Source organism: Microtus pennsylvanicus, chromosome 1 (genome assembly GCF_037038515.1).
Source record: "Microtus pennsylvanicus isolate mMicPen1 chromosome 1, mMicPen1.hap1, whole genome shotgun sequence".
Classification (NCBI taxonomy): domain Eukaryota; kingdom Metazoa; phylum Chordata; class Mammalia; order Rodentia; family Cricetidae; genus Microtus; species Microtus pennsylvanicus.
The window spans coordinates 96,965,001-96,978,837 of NC_134579.1; positions in this window are offsets into that span (position 1 = coordinate 96,965,001).

Genomic DNA, 13,837 nt, shown 5'->3' on the forward strand with positions numbered 1-13,837 from the left:
GGTCCCCAGGCTGCAGGGGCTCATTTCCACAATGAGTGGAGGACACTGGGGTCCAGGGCATAACTGAGCACTAGAGGGTGGAGAGTAGGGGGTGTGGATGGAAGGCAGGAAGGAGAGACAAGAGGGAGGAGTCTATGGCTGGCCAGGTGGTGGCTAGGCACTGAGATACCCCATCTGAAAAGAGAGAGAGAGAGAGAGAGAGAGAGAGAGAGAGAGAGAGAGAGAGAGAGGAAGGAGCTGCACCACCATCAGGAAACTACTTCTCATCTCAATCCTCATCCTAGAGTGGCCACCTCCTCAACATCTCAGCTCCTGTGTTCTAGGTTCCTACCCATGGTCTTGGGTCCCTGAAGCCTTGACCTACACGTGCAAGTGTTCCACGGACCCCTCAGGCCAGGGCCAGCCTCTCCCTCCGAGCTTCGGAAGGGTTAACCGTCTTTGTTATCTCTCCTTTTAATCCTCAGATGGGCCAGCGGCTCACGTTGTTCTGATCTGGTAGAGAGAAAGCGTTAACTATTATCTGCTCGGAGCTGACCATCTGCTGTAGCAGAAAATTCAAAACCCTGGAGATCTACTTATATCCACATCGTAAACGAGAAAAGATGTTTTAATTAAGGGAAATCAGGTTAACTTAGCTCTAATTTACAAGCCGCCTGCCTAATGAATTGTCTGGGCTGCTCTCTCTTTGTAGAGAGTAAATCTAGGATCCTTTCCCTCGCAGTTCAGACACTAATTAACTAACCAAGAATTTTAGTAGCACACCCGCCTGTCGCCTAATAGTTTTACCTAAAGCCAGCCCGGTCATTGCTCGTACAAATTGCCAATTAAATGTGATTGATATAATGAAATTGGATTGTATTTTTTTTCCACTTACCTTCTTGTGTCCTCACCCCCCCCACACACACACCCGCGACATCATACCCCCTCTGTCAAGGACCGGGCCACGCATACCCATCACAGCAATGCTAAACAGATCCTGGTTGGCACAGGGTATCACAGCTCCAAACGACACCGAAGCCAAGGCCCAAGAAAGTTCCCGTTGAGCCCTCATTCTGTTAGTTGAAGTTAACAGGCGGAGTCTTGTTACCCGATATTTATCCACGTTGGGAGGGCTGTAGTTACATGTTTGAAGTTAAGGGGGAAAGTGTTAGATCTAAGCAGCCATTCTCAAAATACATTAACAGTTTCCAAAATCTATATCGCTGCTTAATTAAATATGTTATCCTGTTTATAGGATCTGTGGCTAATTATTTAGAGTCATTTAATCTACTCAATTTGCACGTTAATTAAACAGCATCGGTTTGCAGCGAGCGGCCCGGCGGCCTGGGAGGGAAGCAGCGCCCCCTGGCGGGAATCCTGCTCCAACAGGCGCACGGGCTATCGGTCCTGCAGGCGGGTTCTGCGCTTCTGTGCAAGAACCGCCTGCCCAGCGAGATTCCAGGGTAGGAGGCCCTGGTGGGTGGAAGCCACCGGTGTCCAGGCACAGGAAAGGCTGAGGTGTCAAGGGAAACCTTTCCAGGCAACCCTAGGGAAAATTTAGGGTCGCCTGTCCAGGCTGATTAGAATTTAATTCGGATTATTTGTGGATAAGGGCATTCATTCCTTCCACTCACATATCCACTCACCCATCTGCCCATTCATCCATTCATTCGTTCACCCACCACCTACCCACCTATCTTAGTCATCCACCCACCCACCTCATGCGTCCATCCACCCATTTACCTACCCATCCATTCCCCCACCCACCCACCCTTTACAGGAGCCAGGAGATGGGTAGAGAACGCATGGGGATCTAGAGTGCAACTCCAGGCTGAAAGGGGGCTCAGAAGCCTCGCTCCACGGGCTGCAGAAGCCACCCGCATCCCTCCCCTCTCCAGCCTAGGGCGAGGGGCCCCAGGCCCGCCTGGTTAACTGGAAAAAGATGAAGCCGCGCCCCGCCCCCGCACTCGCGGCCTAATTGTTTTCTCTCTCCTGTCCCATCTGTCCTTCTCCGCCCGTGTGTATTTTGGCCTTTGTTTAGCTGCCCTATGCTGACACCCTCTTTCAAAGCCCACTTCTGTCACCCTTCACCGATCTCTTCTGCCCCATTAACCCATCGGCACGAGGCCCCAGCAACAAAGGCCCGGGGTGGCACTGGCTCGCGAGAGGACCACGCATTGTCCGCGTGGACCTTGAACGCGGCCCGACGGGGCGGGATGAACCGGCTACACATGGACGGGGCGGGCCTTGAGTCTGAACATCCTTCCGTGCAGGCAGACCTTGGCAGGGCCTGCGCAGCAGCTGCAGCGAGGAAAGCTAATCCACCCGGCCTCCCGCTTTGTCCCTCCCTGGACCCGGATGTGGCACAGCTCTCAGCGGTCTGTGGGAAGACAGCCCACCTCGAGGCCGGGTAGATACGCGATAACCTGGAATTTAGTTTTTAATTGGTCTGATCTGTCTTCCTACTCCCCGCACCCGCCCTCTAAAAACAAAACAAAACTGCAGCCACGATGGCCAGCCTGTGGGGGTGCATCCTAGTTCTGCTGGGGTTGGCCTGTTCCACCCTGCTGCTGCTTCGTCTTCCTCCTCCTTCTCTTCTTCTTTTTATATATTTTTTTTTGTTTGTTTTTTTTTTTTTTTTTTTGGTTTTTCGAGACAGGGTTTCTCTGTGGTTTTGGAGCCTGTCCTGGAACTAGCTCTTGTAGGCCAGGCTGGTCTCGAACTCACAGAGATCCGCCTGCCTCTGCCTCCCAAGTGCTGGGATTAAAGGCGTGCGCCACCACCGCCCGGCTTATATATTTTTTTTTATTTTTATTTTCTTTTCAAGACAGAAAGTGTAACCCCAGCTGTCCTGGAACTCACTCTGTAGACCTGGCTGGCTTTGAACTCAGAGATCCCCCTGCAACAGGCCAAGCTTCTCTTGTTTTCAAGCTGCTTGGCAGGAGGAAGGAAGACTGTCAACTGAAGGCCACCTTTCTTTACAGTGGGGCTGAGTGGCAGCAAGAGATTTAACAGACATTGCAAACAGACAAAATATCAGAGTTGTCTTAGTGTGAGCTCCTAAGGTTCCCTGTTTTTTCACCTTGATGAGGCTTGTCTTTATTTTCTTTCCATGTCTTATGCGAGGTCATCCTAAGAGACACATAGTGTCTGCACCCCTAAGGAGCAGGCACATCTCAGCCTGAGCTGGGCAGAAGAGAAATGTGGGTTTGTTTGTTTTGGTTTCGTTGAGACAGAGTATCTTTATGTAGCCCTGACTGGCCTGAAATTCACTATGTAGAGTCACAAACACAGAGATCCTCCTGCCTCTGCCTCCCGAATGCTGGGATTAAAGGATTAAAGTCACCAACATGGGTGCTATTTCATATTTATTCAAAAGTATGTGTGCGTCTGAGTGTGTGTGTGTGTGTACACCAACTCATGCATGAGCCCATAAATATAGGAAGAAGTCGTAGATCCTGTGGAACTATAGTTGTAGGAGGTTGTGAGCCGCCATGTAGCTGTTGGAAATTGAACTCTAGGTCCTCTGCAAGAGCAGTAAATGCTCTTAACCCCCCGAGTTATTTCTCCAGCTCCTCCACTGTGTGTTTTTATGATTTGAATAGTAAGGTCTTGTGTATTGAAGGCTTTCTTTGAACTCACTATGTAGCTGAAATTTTGAGACTCTGATCTCCTATTCCCCAAGTGCTGATTTACAGCTATGAACTATCACCATTCTGGCTAACTTGTTTGTTGAGACAGAGTCTCCTGTAATCAAGATTGACCTTAAGTTTGCAGCGTAGCCAAAAATGACCTTGAACTCCCCATCTTCCTGCCCCCACTTTTCAATGCTGGGATTACAGATACGTGCCACTAAACCCAGTTTATGCATGCATGGGGCATCAAATCTAAGGTTTTATGTGTGTTGGCGCATACTCTACTAACTGTGGGTTTTTAAAAAGACTATCATGTGTGTGCACATTCACATGTCTGAATGCAGGAGCTGGAGGAGCCCAGAAGGGAGTGCTGGAACCCCTAGAACTGGAGTAGAGGGATTGTGAGACGCCACACCTGAATGCCAGGAGCAGAACTCTGGTTCTTTGCAAGAGCAGCAAATGCTCTTAACCGCCAAACCATCTGTCTAGACTCTACCCAGCTGTGAGGTCAGAAGAAGAGGCTGCAAGAAGCTGGGTGTGGTGCTGAATGCCTGGAATCTCAGCACAGGGAAGTTGAGGCAGGATGGTGGTGAATTCAGGGCCAAAGTGGGCCATTCAGCAAGAACAGGTCATAAACACCCACACAGCAAGAATGTGTCTTGAACATCCCCCCCACACACACACACGAGAGAGAGAGAGAGAGAGAGAGAGAGAGAGAGAGAGAGAGAGAGAGAGACCGAGAGAGACCGAGAGAGACAGAGAGACAGAGACAGACAGAGAGAGACCGAGAGGGAGAGAGAGACAGAGAGAGACAGAGAGAGAGACAAAGAGAGAGAGAGGCAGAGACACAGAGAGAAATTCTTAAATCCTAGGTCCTTCCCCCACCCCACCCCCAAGTCACCTCCAGTGCCTGCTCCAGCCTGCCCCCTGTCTACCCACCTTGGCATAGGTGGCTGGTCTGACTCCAAGGGGTTTGTCACTTCTACCTAATCCCCAAAGCAGGGGCCTGCTTTTCTTTTGGAGCCCCAATGGTTTTCTAAAAACCCAGGAGGACAAATGTCCTCAACACCTTCCATCCCTTTGAGTGCAGGCTACATATGCTTCAATTTTGCTCACATAAAACCGTGTGTGTGTGTGTGTGTGTGTCTTGTGATCAACATGGAGGCCAGAGTCGGCATAAGATGTCTTCCTCACTCGCCTTATTCTTTAGACAGGGTCTCTCCTTATCCTGAGACTCACCGATTTGCTCAACTTGATGGCCAGTAAATCTTTAGTGTCTTCCTGTTTCCTCCTCCCCTGTGCTGGCATTACAAACATGTGCCACAGCCCAGGCTTTCCGTGGGTGCGGGGAATCAAGCGCATAAGCACACACTTGCTCAGGAAGCACTTTACCCACTGAGCCATCTCCCCTGCCTACAGGATTTTCCACCAGGATTTAACACACACACACACACACACACACACACACACACACACACACACACACAGACTCCTTGGATAGAGAGTTGACCAAGGTCAGACCCCTGTATATGCAGAGAAAGACAATTTCAAGGGTGACCAGCAGGACTCACAGGCACTTCACGGAACCCCCAGCAGCAGCCTGGAAGATGCATGGCTGTGGGCTGTGGAGACTGGACTGAGATCAGCAACAAGAAGCCATGATGGGCCAGCTTCATCGTCCAAATCACGGTGTTACTGAGGTATGGCACTGTCAACTACCTTTTAACGAGTACCTTTCAGTAGCTTAGATTTTCCAGGGTATCACCAGAGTGATGAGACCGTTACCACAACCCACTTCTGGAACACTTTCTTCGGCCCCCAAAAGAACCTCTGCACCCATTAGCAGCCATTCCCCGTCCGCGACCCTCCCCCAGCCCTTGGCAACCGCTAATCCACTTCTTGTCTCCACGGATTAAGCAAGGATAATTTTGCAAAAAAAAAAAAAAAAAAAAAAAAAAAAAAAAGAGATTCTACCAATCTGGGAGGGAGAGTGAGGGAGACACTCTCTCCTGTGGATCAACACAGCAGGGAGGTAATACAGGGAGGCAGAGGGAGGAACAAGGACAGGATGAAAGCTTCTGCTCCATTCCTTCTCACCCTGAGACACATGTTTTCCCCACTGGCTCCCCCTCCCCCAGGAGTTCGTGGATACATTCTTCTTTTTAAAAAGTGTGTGTGTGTGTGTTTGCGCTCGCATGCGTATGTGCACACACAGGACAACCTCAGACATTGTCCACCTTTTGTGTGTGTGTTTTAAAATTACATTTGTTTGGTGTGTGTGTGTGTGTGTGTGTGTGTGTGTGTGTGTAAACTGTGCAACAGTGTTACCTGTGGACAACTTCCTGGAGCAGGGATTTAACTCATTTCCTTGGATCTTGGTAGCAAGAGCCTTTACCTGTGGACCTATCTCACAGACCCCTTTCCCTGGTTTTATTTGTTTGTTTTACTTTGCTTTGCTTTTTGAGACAGGATTCTTAACTGGCCTAGAGCTCACCAAGCAGTCTAGGGTAGCTGGCCAGAAAGGGTCAGGGATCCAGGTGCCTCCAGCTCTCCAGGGCTGGATTTGTAAATACTGTCACAGCAGCTTACCTTTAGACTGTGTGGGGACCTTATTGTTGCTGCTGCTGCTGCTGCTTGTGTCTGTGCCTTGAGACAGGGTTTTACTGCATAGCCTTGGAGGGCTTTGAACTGGCCCTGTAGATCAGGCTAGCCTGGAACTCACAGAGATCCACCAGCCTCTGCCTCTCCATCCTACCATGCTCCTCATCCTCACCTCCCACTCAGGTCTTCACACCTTCAGGGCAAACACGTTACCAGCTGAGTCATCTTCTAGGCTCCTTCTTTTGCCCCTGGAAAGGGTATGGGGGAATCTCCCGGCATAGAAAAGGCCACATACCCACTGTTCTTTCTGCCCATTCCAACTGCATTAGACGCAGGACCCGAGGGGAGCCCTTTCGTGGCTACCCCATGGCCTCCCCACCAGTCTAAAGAACCTACTTTGGACAGGGCAGGTGGTGGCGCACGCCTTTAATCCCAGGGCTCTGGAGGCAGAGGCAGGCGGATCTCTGTGAATTCAAGGTCAGCCTGGTCTGCAAGAGCTAGTTCCAGTACAGGTTCCAAAGCTACAGAGAAAAAAACTAAACAAACAAACAAACAAAAATAAATAAAACAAATAAACAAGCAAAAGAACCTAATTTGGTACCTGATGCCTTTGTCTTGTTTTACTGCCGAGCCAAGTATGATTTAGGTTTTGAGGCATTGAAAAGGTGATCCTGTTAGAATGGTAAAATTTTATTATTAGGAACAAAACCATTTATTTATTTATTTAAAAAATTTTCTCTTCTTTTATCTATTAATACATTTTGTTTTTTGACAATTTCATTGTACAATTGCATTGTAGATAATGCGTTCTGGTTACTTTTCGCCTACCTTCTCTTGTTTCCTTCCCTGCCTGCCCCCTTTTTTTTCCTTTTTTCCACAGCTGAGCCCACCAGGCTCTAAGACATAGAACCAAACTAGTGGGCACACAGACAGCTCTGGCTAAATCCTGTGCATCACAAAACCAAACCAAGCAAAAGGTCATTAAAACATACACACACACACACACACACACACACACACACACACACACACCATTTTGCCTTATTGCTTTATTTTAATTTCTATTTGTCATTTATTTGTCAGTGTGTGTGTGTGTGTGTGTGCGCGCACACACGCGCGCGCGCATGATGGGTGGATAGGTGTATGTCTGTGGGCCTCTGAGCCAGAATGTATGTATGGAGGTCAGAGGACAACTTTGTGGAGCTGATTTTCTCCTTTCACTCTTTTTGCTTGTTTGGTTGGTTGATTTTGGCTTTGGTTTTTTGTTTTTCAAGACAGAATTTCTCTGTGTAACAGTCCTAACTGTCCTGGAATTCACTCTAGACCAGGCTGGCCTCAAATTCACAGAGATCTGCCTGCCTCTGCTTCCTGAGTGCTGTGATTAAAGGTGTGCACCACCACTGCCTGGCCTCTCCTTTCACTCTTATGTGGGTGCTGGGGAGAGTCGCTAAACTCAGGTTACTAGGCTTGCAAGACAAGTGCCTTTAGCCTCTGAGCCATCTCACCTACCCTTATCTTAGTTTCTCGAATACCTGTAGCCAAGCAGACTTCAAACTCACTAGGAAGCTGAGGATGACCTTAAACTCCTAATCCTCCTGCCTCCCCAGGGCTGGGAGGACAGCCATACACTGCATTGGTGACAGAAACCAGAGTTTTGTGTACACTAGGCAAGTGCTTTACCAACCGAGCGGGTCACATTCCCAGGCCCAAAAACCATTTTAAAAATTAGCCTATTTAGCTGGGCGGTGGCGCATGCCTTTAATCCCAGCACTCAGGAGGCAGAGGCAGGTGGATCTCTGTAAATTCGAGGCCAGCCTGGTCTACAAGAGCTAGTTCCAGGACAGGAACCAAAAGCTACGGAGAAACCCTGTCTCGAAAAAAAAAATTAGCCTATTTCCACACCAGATTCAACCACAGTTCCCAACCACTCACAAGTATCCGGGCTTCTGATGAGTCTTTGCTTAATTTACGACAGAAATGAGCAGTTATCGCCTAACAACCCAATTCTGAAATTAGCAGGGCTGGAGAAGAGAAACCAAAGCACATGCATCAGCTCAGTTAAATAAGATCCCTGCCGAAGACACATCACAGCTGTCTCTGCCGTGCCTCAGATCAACGATGCAGCGAGGCAATGTGCTCCTCCCTGGAGGCTGCAATTATCTAATAGCATTTAGCAGGATCCACGCGCTCGCTCTAGGAATGGTTAGTGGACTTTTTAAAACTAATTCTCGGTGGAGCTGTTTGGCTTTGGCTAAGCAGAGAAACTGAGGCAAGGAGGGAGGGGACAGACTGGGAGTCCTGCATGAGAGCCTCACTGCTGAGTGGTCCTCTCCTTTCTCCTTCCTCTACTACTACCAACTATGCCAGTGGTCTCCCCAAGTCTTTCTAGGAATTTTTGAGAGTCAGGGGTGGCTCGGCCACTTGGAAGCAGTCTATAAACAACGGCTTTGTTTAACGAATGCGTTCTGGGCTGGGCATATGGCTCAGTTGGTACAGTGATTGCCTAACGTGCAGAAAGCCCTAGGTTCCCAGCACTACCTGAACTGGATATGGTGCTCCATGCCTGTAATCCTAGTTTTCAGGAAGTGGAAGCAGGAGGGTCAGGAGTTTAAGGTCCTCCTTGACTGCATATGGCGTCTGGGACTAGCTTGGACTACATAAGACCTGCCTCTTAAAACAATAGAGTTATGTTCCCTCAGTCTTCGGAAAGAAAAGGATATTTTCTGTTTATCAGGAGAAATACAAGAAACTGCCAACGGTTCAAATCAACTCAAGTCAAAGGATTCAGTGATAGAGGCTAGAGAGACATCTCAGAGGGTAAAATGGTTGCTGAGCAAGCGTGAGGAACTAAGTTCGGATCCCCAGAACCCACATCTTTTTTTTAAAAAAAAACTTGATGTGGTGGCACATCTCTGTAATCCCAGCATGCCTAGAGTAAAACAGGAGATAGAGACAGGACATTTCCCAGAAGCTGGGAGCCAGCTAGCCTTGCATGCATAGCAGTGATGAGACCCTGTCTAAAAATCCAAGGCTGCCCTCTGACCTTTGCATGCCTACCCACATGTGTAAGCTACACACACACACACACACACACACACACACACACACACACACACGTTAGCAGTGGCCAGCTGAGCATGGTGGCTCATGTCTGAAATCTTAGTGCTTGGAAGAAATGAGGCAGGAGGATTGCTGTAAGTAACACCCTGTCTTGATAAACAAGAGAGGGAAGAGTGGAAACACACAGTGGTTGTGAGTTCAAGAGCAGCTGATAGCACAAAGTCTGCCTGTGGAGGGAGGAGGACACCCCCAGAAGAATCACAGTCTCAGGTGTGGGATACAGCTTCAAACTCAGAGAGAACTGCCTGTTTTGGCTACCCAGGTTCTGGGATTAAAGGTGAGTGTCACAACATCCAGCTTGCTTTTGATTTTGCTTTTAACAATCTCCTGTGGTTCAGGCTGGCTGGCCTCAGACTCAGTAAGTAGTTGACGGTGACCTTGACTCCTAATCTTCCCGCCTCTCTTTCCCCAGTTCAGCAATAACAGACTGTGTGACACCATGATCCCTGTCTGCAATAGTGGGGATAGAGCCCAGGGCTTTGTATTCAGGCAAGACTCTACCCACTGAGCTAAACCGCCAGCCACGCCCATCCCACCTTAGAGGGAGCCTCAGTAATCCATGATGGCCACAATCCTGAAATCCTCTCACCTCAGCATGCCGAGTGCACATGCTACCCTGCCGGGCTCCAATAGAAATCCCTTGGGCCTTGTCTAGGAGCACAGGTGGCCAGCTAGTCCATCCAGTGCCACAGCATCAGTGAAAGTGCTTCCTCCTGGCTCATTTCCGTAGACTCTCTTTCCCTTCTTTGGTTGCCAGAGGCTCCAATGCACGAAAACACCTCATGTTCAGAACAGGCAGGGCCACGGGTATCTTTTTCCTCTCAACTGAGTGATTCATTTGGTTCTTGGGTCCTTGGGTTCTTGGGATAGTCAGGATACCCAATCACAGTATCATCATGCTGGAGCTGCCATGGATCCTCTTCTGAACTGTTTCTTGCTCAGACTTTTAAAACTAGAGAGTGAACACAGTGCCTCACAAATGCCACCCAAACACTCTACCACTGAGCCACACCCCGGTCTGTCATTGGGGGATTCTAGGCAGGTGCTCTACCACTGAACCACACCCGAGCCCCTCACTGGGGGATTCTAGGCAGGGGCTCTACCACTGAGCCACACCCCAGCCCCTCACTGGGGGATTCTAGGCAGGTGCTCTACCACTGAGCCACACCCCAGCCCCTCATTGGGGGATTCTAGGCAGGGGCTCTACCACTGAACCAAGCTCCCACTCCCATTTTTATTCTGAGACAAAGTCTTACTAAATTGCCTAAGCTGACTTGGACCTTTGGGACATAAGTCTTGCTTGTGTAATTGTCCAGCTTCAGCTTCCTAAGTAGCTGACACAACAGGCCTTCACCACCATACCCAGCTTTCTCAGACCAGGTAACCAGCCTGCAGGTCTTGGGAAGAGACCCAGCACAGCCTCGCAGAGAACTGACATCTTGAATCACTAGGCTGCTTCACACGCTATCTGCTCAGGGATGGTGCTCAGCCCTGCCTTGCTCTGAGAAGCTGACAGCACTGCTTAGTCATGATCTTGTTTCCCCAGCTCCAAAAGATCTACAGTTTGGTGGCGCACGCCTTTAATTCCAGCACTCGGGAGGCAGAGGCAGGTGGCTCTCTGGGAGTTCGAGGCCAGCCTGGTCTACAAGAGCTAGTTCCGGGACGGGCATCAAAGCTACAGAGAAACCCTGTCTCGAAAAACAAAAACAAACAAAAAAAAATCTACAGTTGCCAAGTGTGATGGGGCTTGCCTGGAATCTCAGAGAGAGATTCAAGAAACAAGAATCAGTACAAGTTCAAGGCCAGCCTGAGCTACAGAAAGAGCCCTACCTCACCAAACAAACAATAAAAACAAATCAGTACCAAGCAGCCTGATAGTTCAACCTCTAATTCTAGCTACTTGAGAGGCCAAGACAGGAGATTGTGGGGATTTGAGGCCAACCTGGACTACATGAAACCCAGTCTCAAAAGGACTTTTAGGGACTGGGATGTAGTTCAGTTGGCAGAGTGCTTGCCTAGCCTGCACAAAGCCATGGGTTTGATCTCAAGCATGGCATAAACTGGGCATGGTAGTAAAACGTACCTACAATCCACTCGGGAGGTAGAAGCAGAAGGTTCGGAAGTTCAAGGTCAGCCTTGGCTTCATGAGACCGTGTCTCAGCTTTTTCTCTTTTAAGTATTAATTGAAGATCTAATACAACTTGAGACACCCAGCACGGAGTGAGGAATACACTTGGGGTCAGGTTCTCTCTGGCTGGCAGAGGAGGCTGGGCACAGACCGCGCCCTTTGTTTGAGCTGCGTAGTCCCTACCCTCTGGTGGTTTATTAATTTTTTTTATCTACCATCCTAAACTTCTATTGCATTTATTAGAACAATAGGGAAGCTTATTGAGGTTGTATTTTTATTAAAATTTCTATTAACTTTTGCTATCAGGGCAGCTGTAGATTAATTAATTTTTGCTACTTTTCTAAAGCCAAAAAAAAATTAGAGCAGATGCCAAATTACTTCAAATCTGAAAGAAGACGAACCAGAAAAAAAGGAGTTGGGAAAAGCGATTCAGGTGAGAAAGACATTTCTGACAGACAAGGGAGGGTGAAAAACTTGCATCATCTAAAGTTGGGTGTGGGGACACATTCCTGAAATCTCAGGGCAGAGAGGCTGACGAAAGAGAATTGTGAGTTTGCGGTCAGCTTCAGCTACACAGTAAGACTTCCATCTCAAGAAATAAAAGAGCGGAGTGGTGTTGGAGAGATGGCTCAGAGGTTAAGCTGCTCTTCCAGAGGACCCAGGTTTGATTCCCAGCCCAAATTATGGCTCACAAACATCTATAACTCCAGCTCCAAGAGACCTAACACCCTCTCTGGCCTCTGGGGGCTTTGTACACATGTGACGCAATACATATACACATGCAGACAAAACAGCCATACACATACATTTTTAAATGATTTATTTATTTGTATTTTATATACATTGGTGTTTTGCCTGCATGCATGTCTGTGTGAGGGTGTTGGATTTCCCTGGAACAGGAGTTAGAAACAGTTGTGGGTGCTGGGAATTGAACCTGGGTCCTCTGAAAGAGCAGTCAGTGCTCTTAATCACTGAGCCGTCTCTCCAGACCCCCACACTAAGTTTTTAAGAAAAGGAAAATAGTTTTTTTAAAAAAAGAAATAAAGACTGGAGGAAGACATCCCCACTCCTAGCAGAGACAATAAAGGTAATTAAATTTTCTGGAAGGTGAGACTCATTTTCCTCAGTGGTGTAGCCTGTGGTATGTTGCCCATGCTCAGATAAATAACCCTCAGCCATGCTCATTCAGGCAACCGAGTGAAATATCAATGGGCCACCAAAACCCAAATCACACCAACCAAACAAAAGACCTGAAAGGAGATGGGGAGGTGCTGGGACCAGAAAGGGGTTCAGTAAAAGTAGCAGGGGGATGAGAGAGGGTTTGGGGGGATAAAGAGGCCAAAATACATTATATCCATGTACAAAAGTATTAAAGAATAGTAGCTAAATACATAAAAAATTTCTTTAAAATTGAATTTACAAGTAAAACCATTCATCAGATGAAGGCTTCTATCGGAGACAACTTCCTGGGAGGGGGGTTATTACTCTATTTGACTTTTGCAAACAAGGACATAGGGGCTCAGATAGAGTTGGTGGTGAAGTGGACCTGACCGTGAGCTCATCTGCTGTCCGTGTGCATTAGTGTTTTCAATGCTGTGACTAAATGCCGAGGGACAACATAAAAACAAAGGATGTCGCAATGGATGGAGATAGAGACAGAGACCCACATTGGAGCACCAGACTGAGCTCCCAAGGTCCAAATGAGGAGCAGAAGGAGGGAGAACATGAGCAAGGAAGTCAGGACCGCGAGGGATGCACCCACCCACTGAGACAGTGGAGCTGATCTATTGGGAGCTCACCAAGGCCAGCTGGACTGGGAATGAAAAAGCATGGGATAAAACCGGACTCTCTGAACGTGGCGAACAATGAGGGCTGCTGAGAAGCCAAGGACAATGGCACTGGGTTTTGATCCTACTGCATGTACTGGCTGTGTGAGAGCCTAGCCTGTTTGGATGCTCACCTTCCTAGACCTGGATGGAGCGGAGAGGGGAGGACCTTGGACTTCCCACAGGGCAGGGAACAGTGACTACTCTTTGGACTGGAGAGGGAGGGGAAGAAGAGAGCAGGGAGGGGGAGAGGAGGGGGGGAGGGGAAGGAAATGGGAGGCGGGGAGGAGGCGGAAATTTTTTCAATAAAAAAAAATATATGCCGGGCGGTGGTGGCGCACGCCTTTAATCCCAGCACTCGGGAGGCAGAGGCAGGCGGATCTCTGTGAGTTCGAGACCAGCCTGGTCTACAGAGCTAGTTCCAGGACAGGCTCCAAAGCCACAGAGAAACCCTGTCTCGAAAAACCAAAAAAAAAAATATATATATATATATATATTTTTTTTAAAAAGGATGTCTTGTATGTCTGGTGGTGGTGCACGCCTTTAAT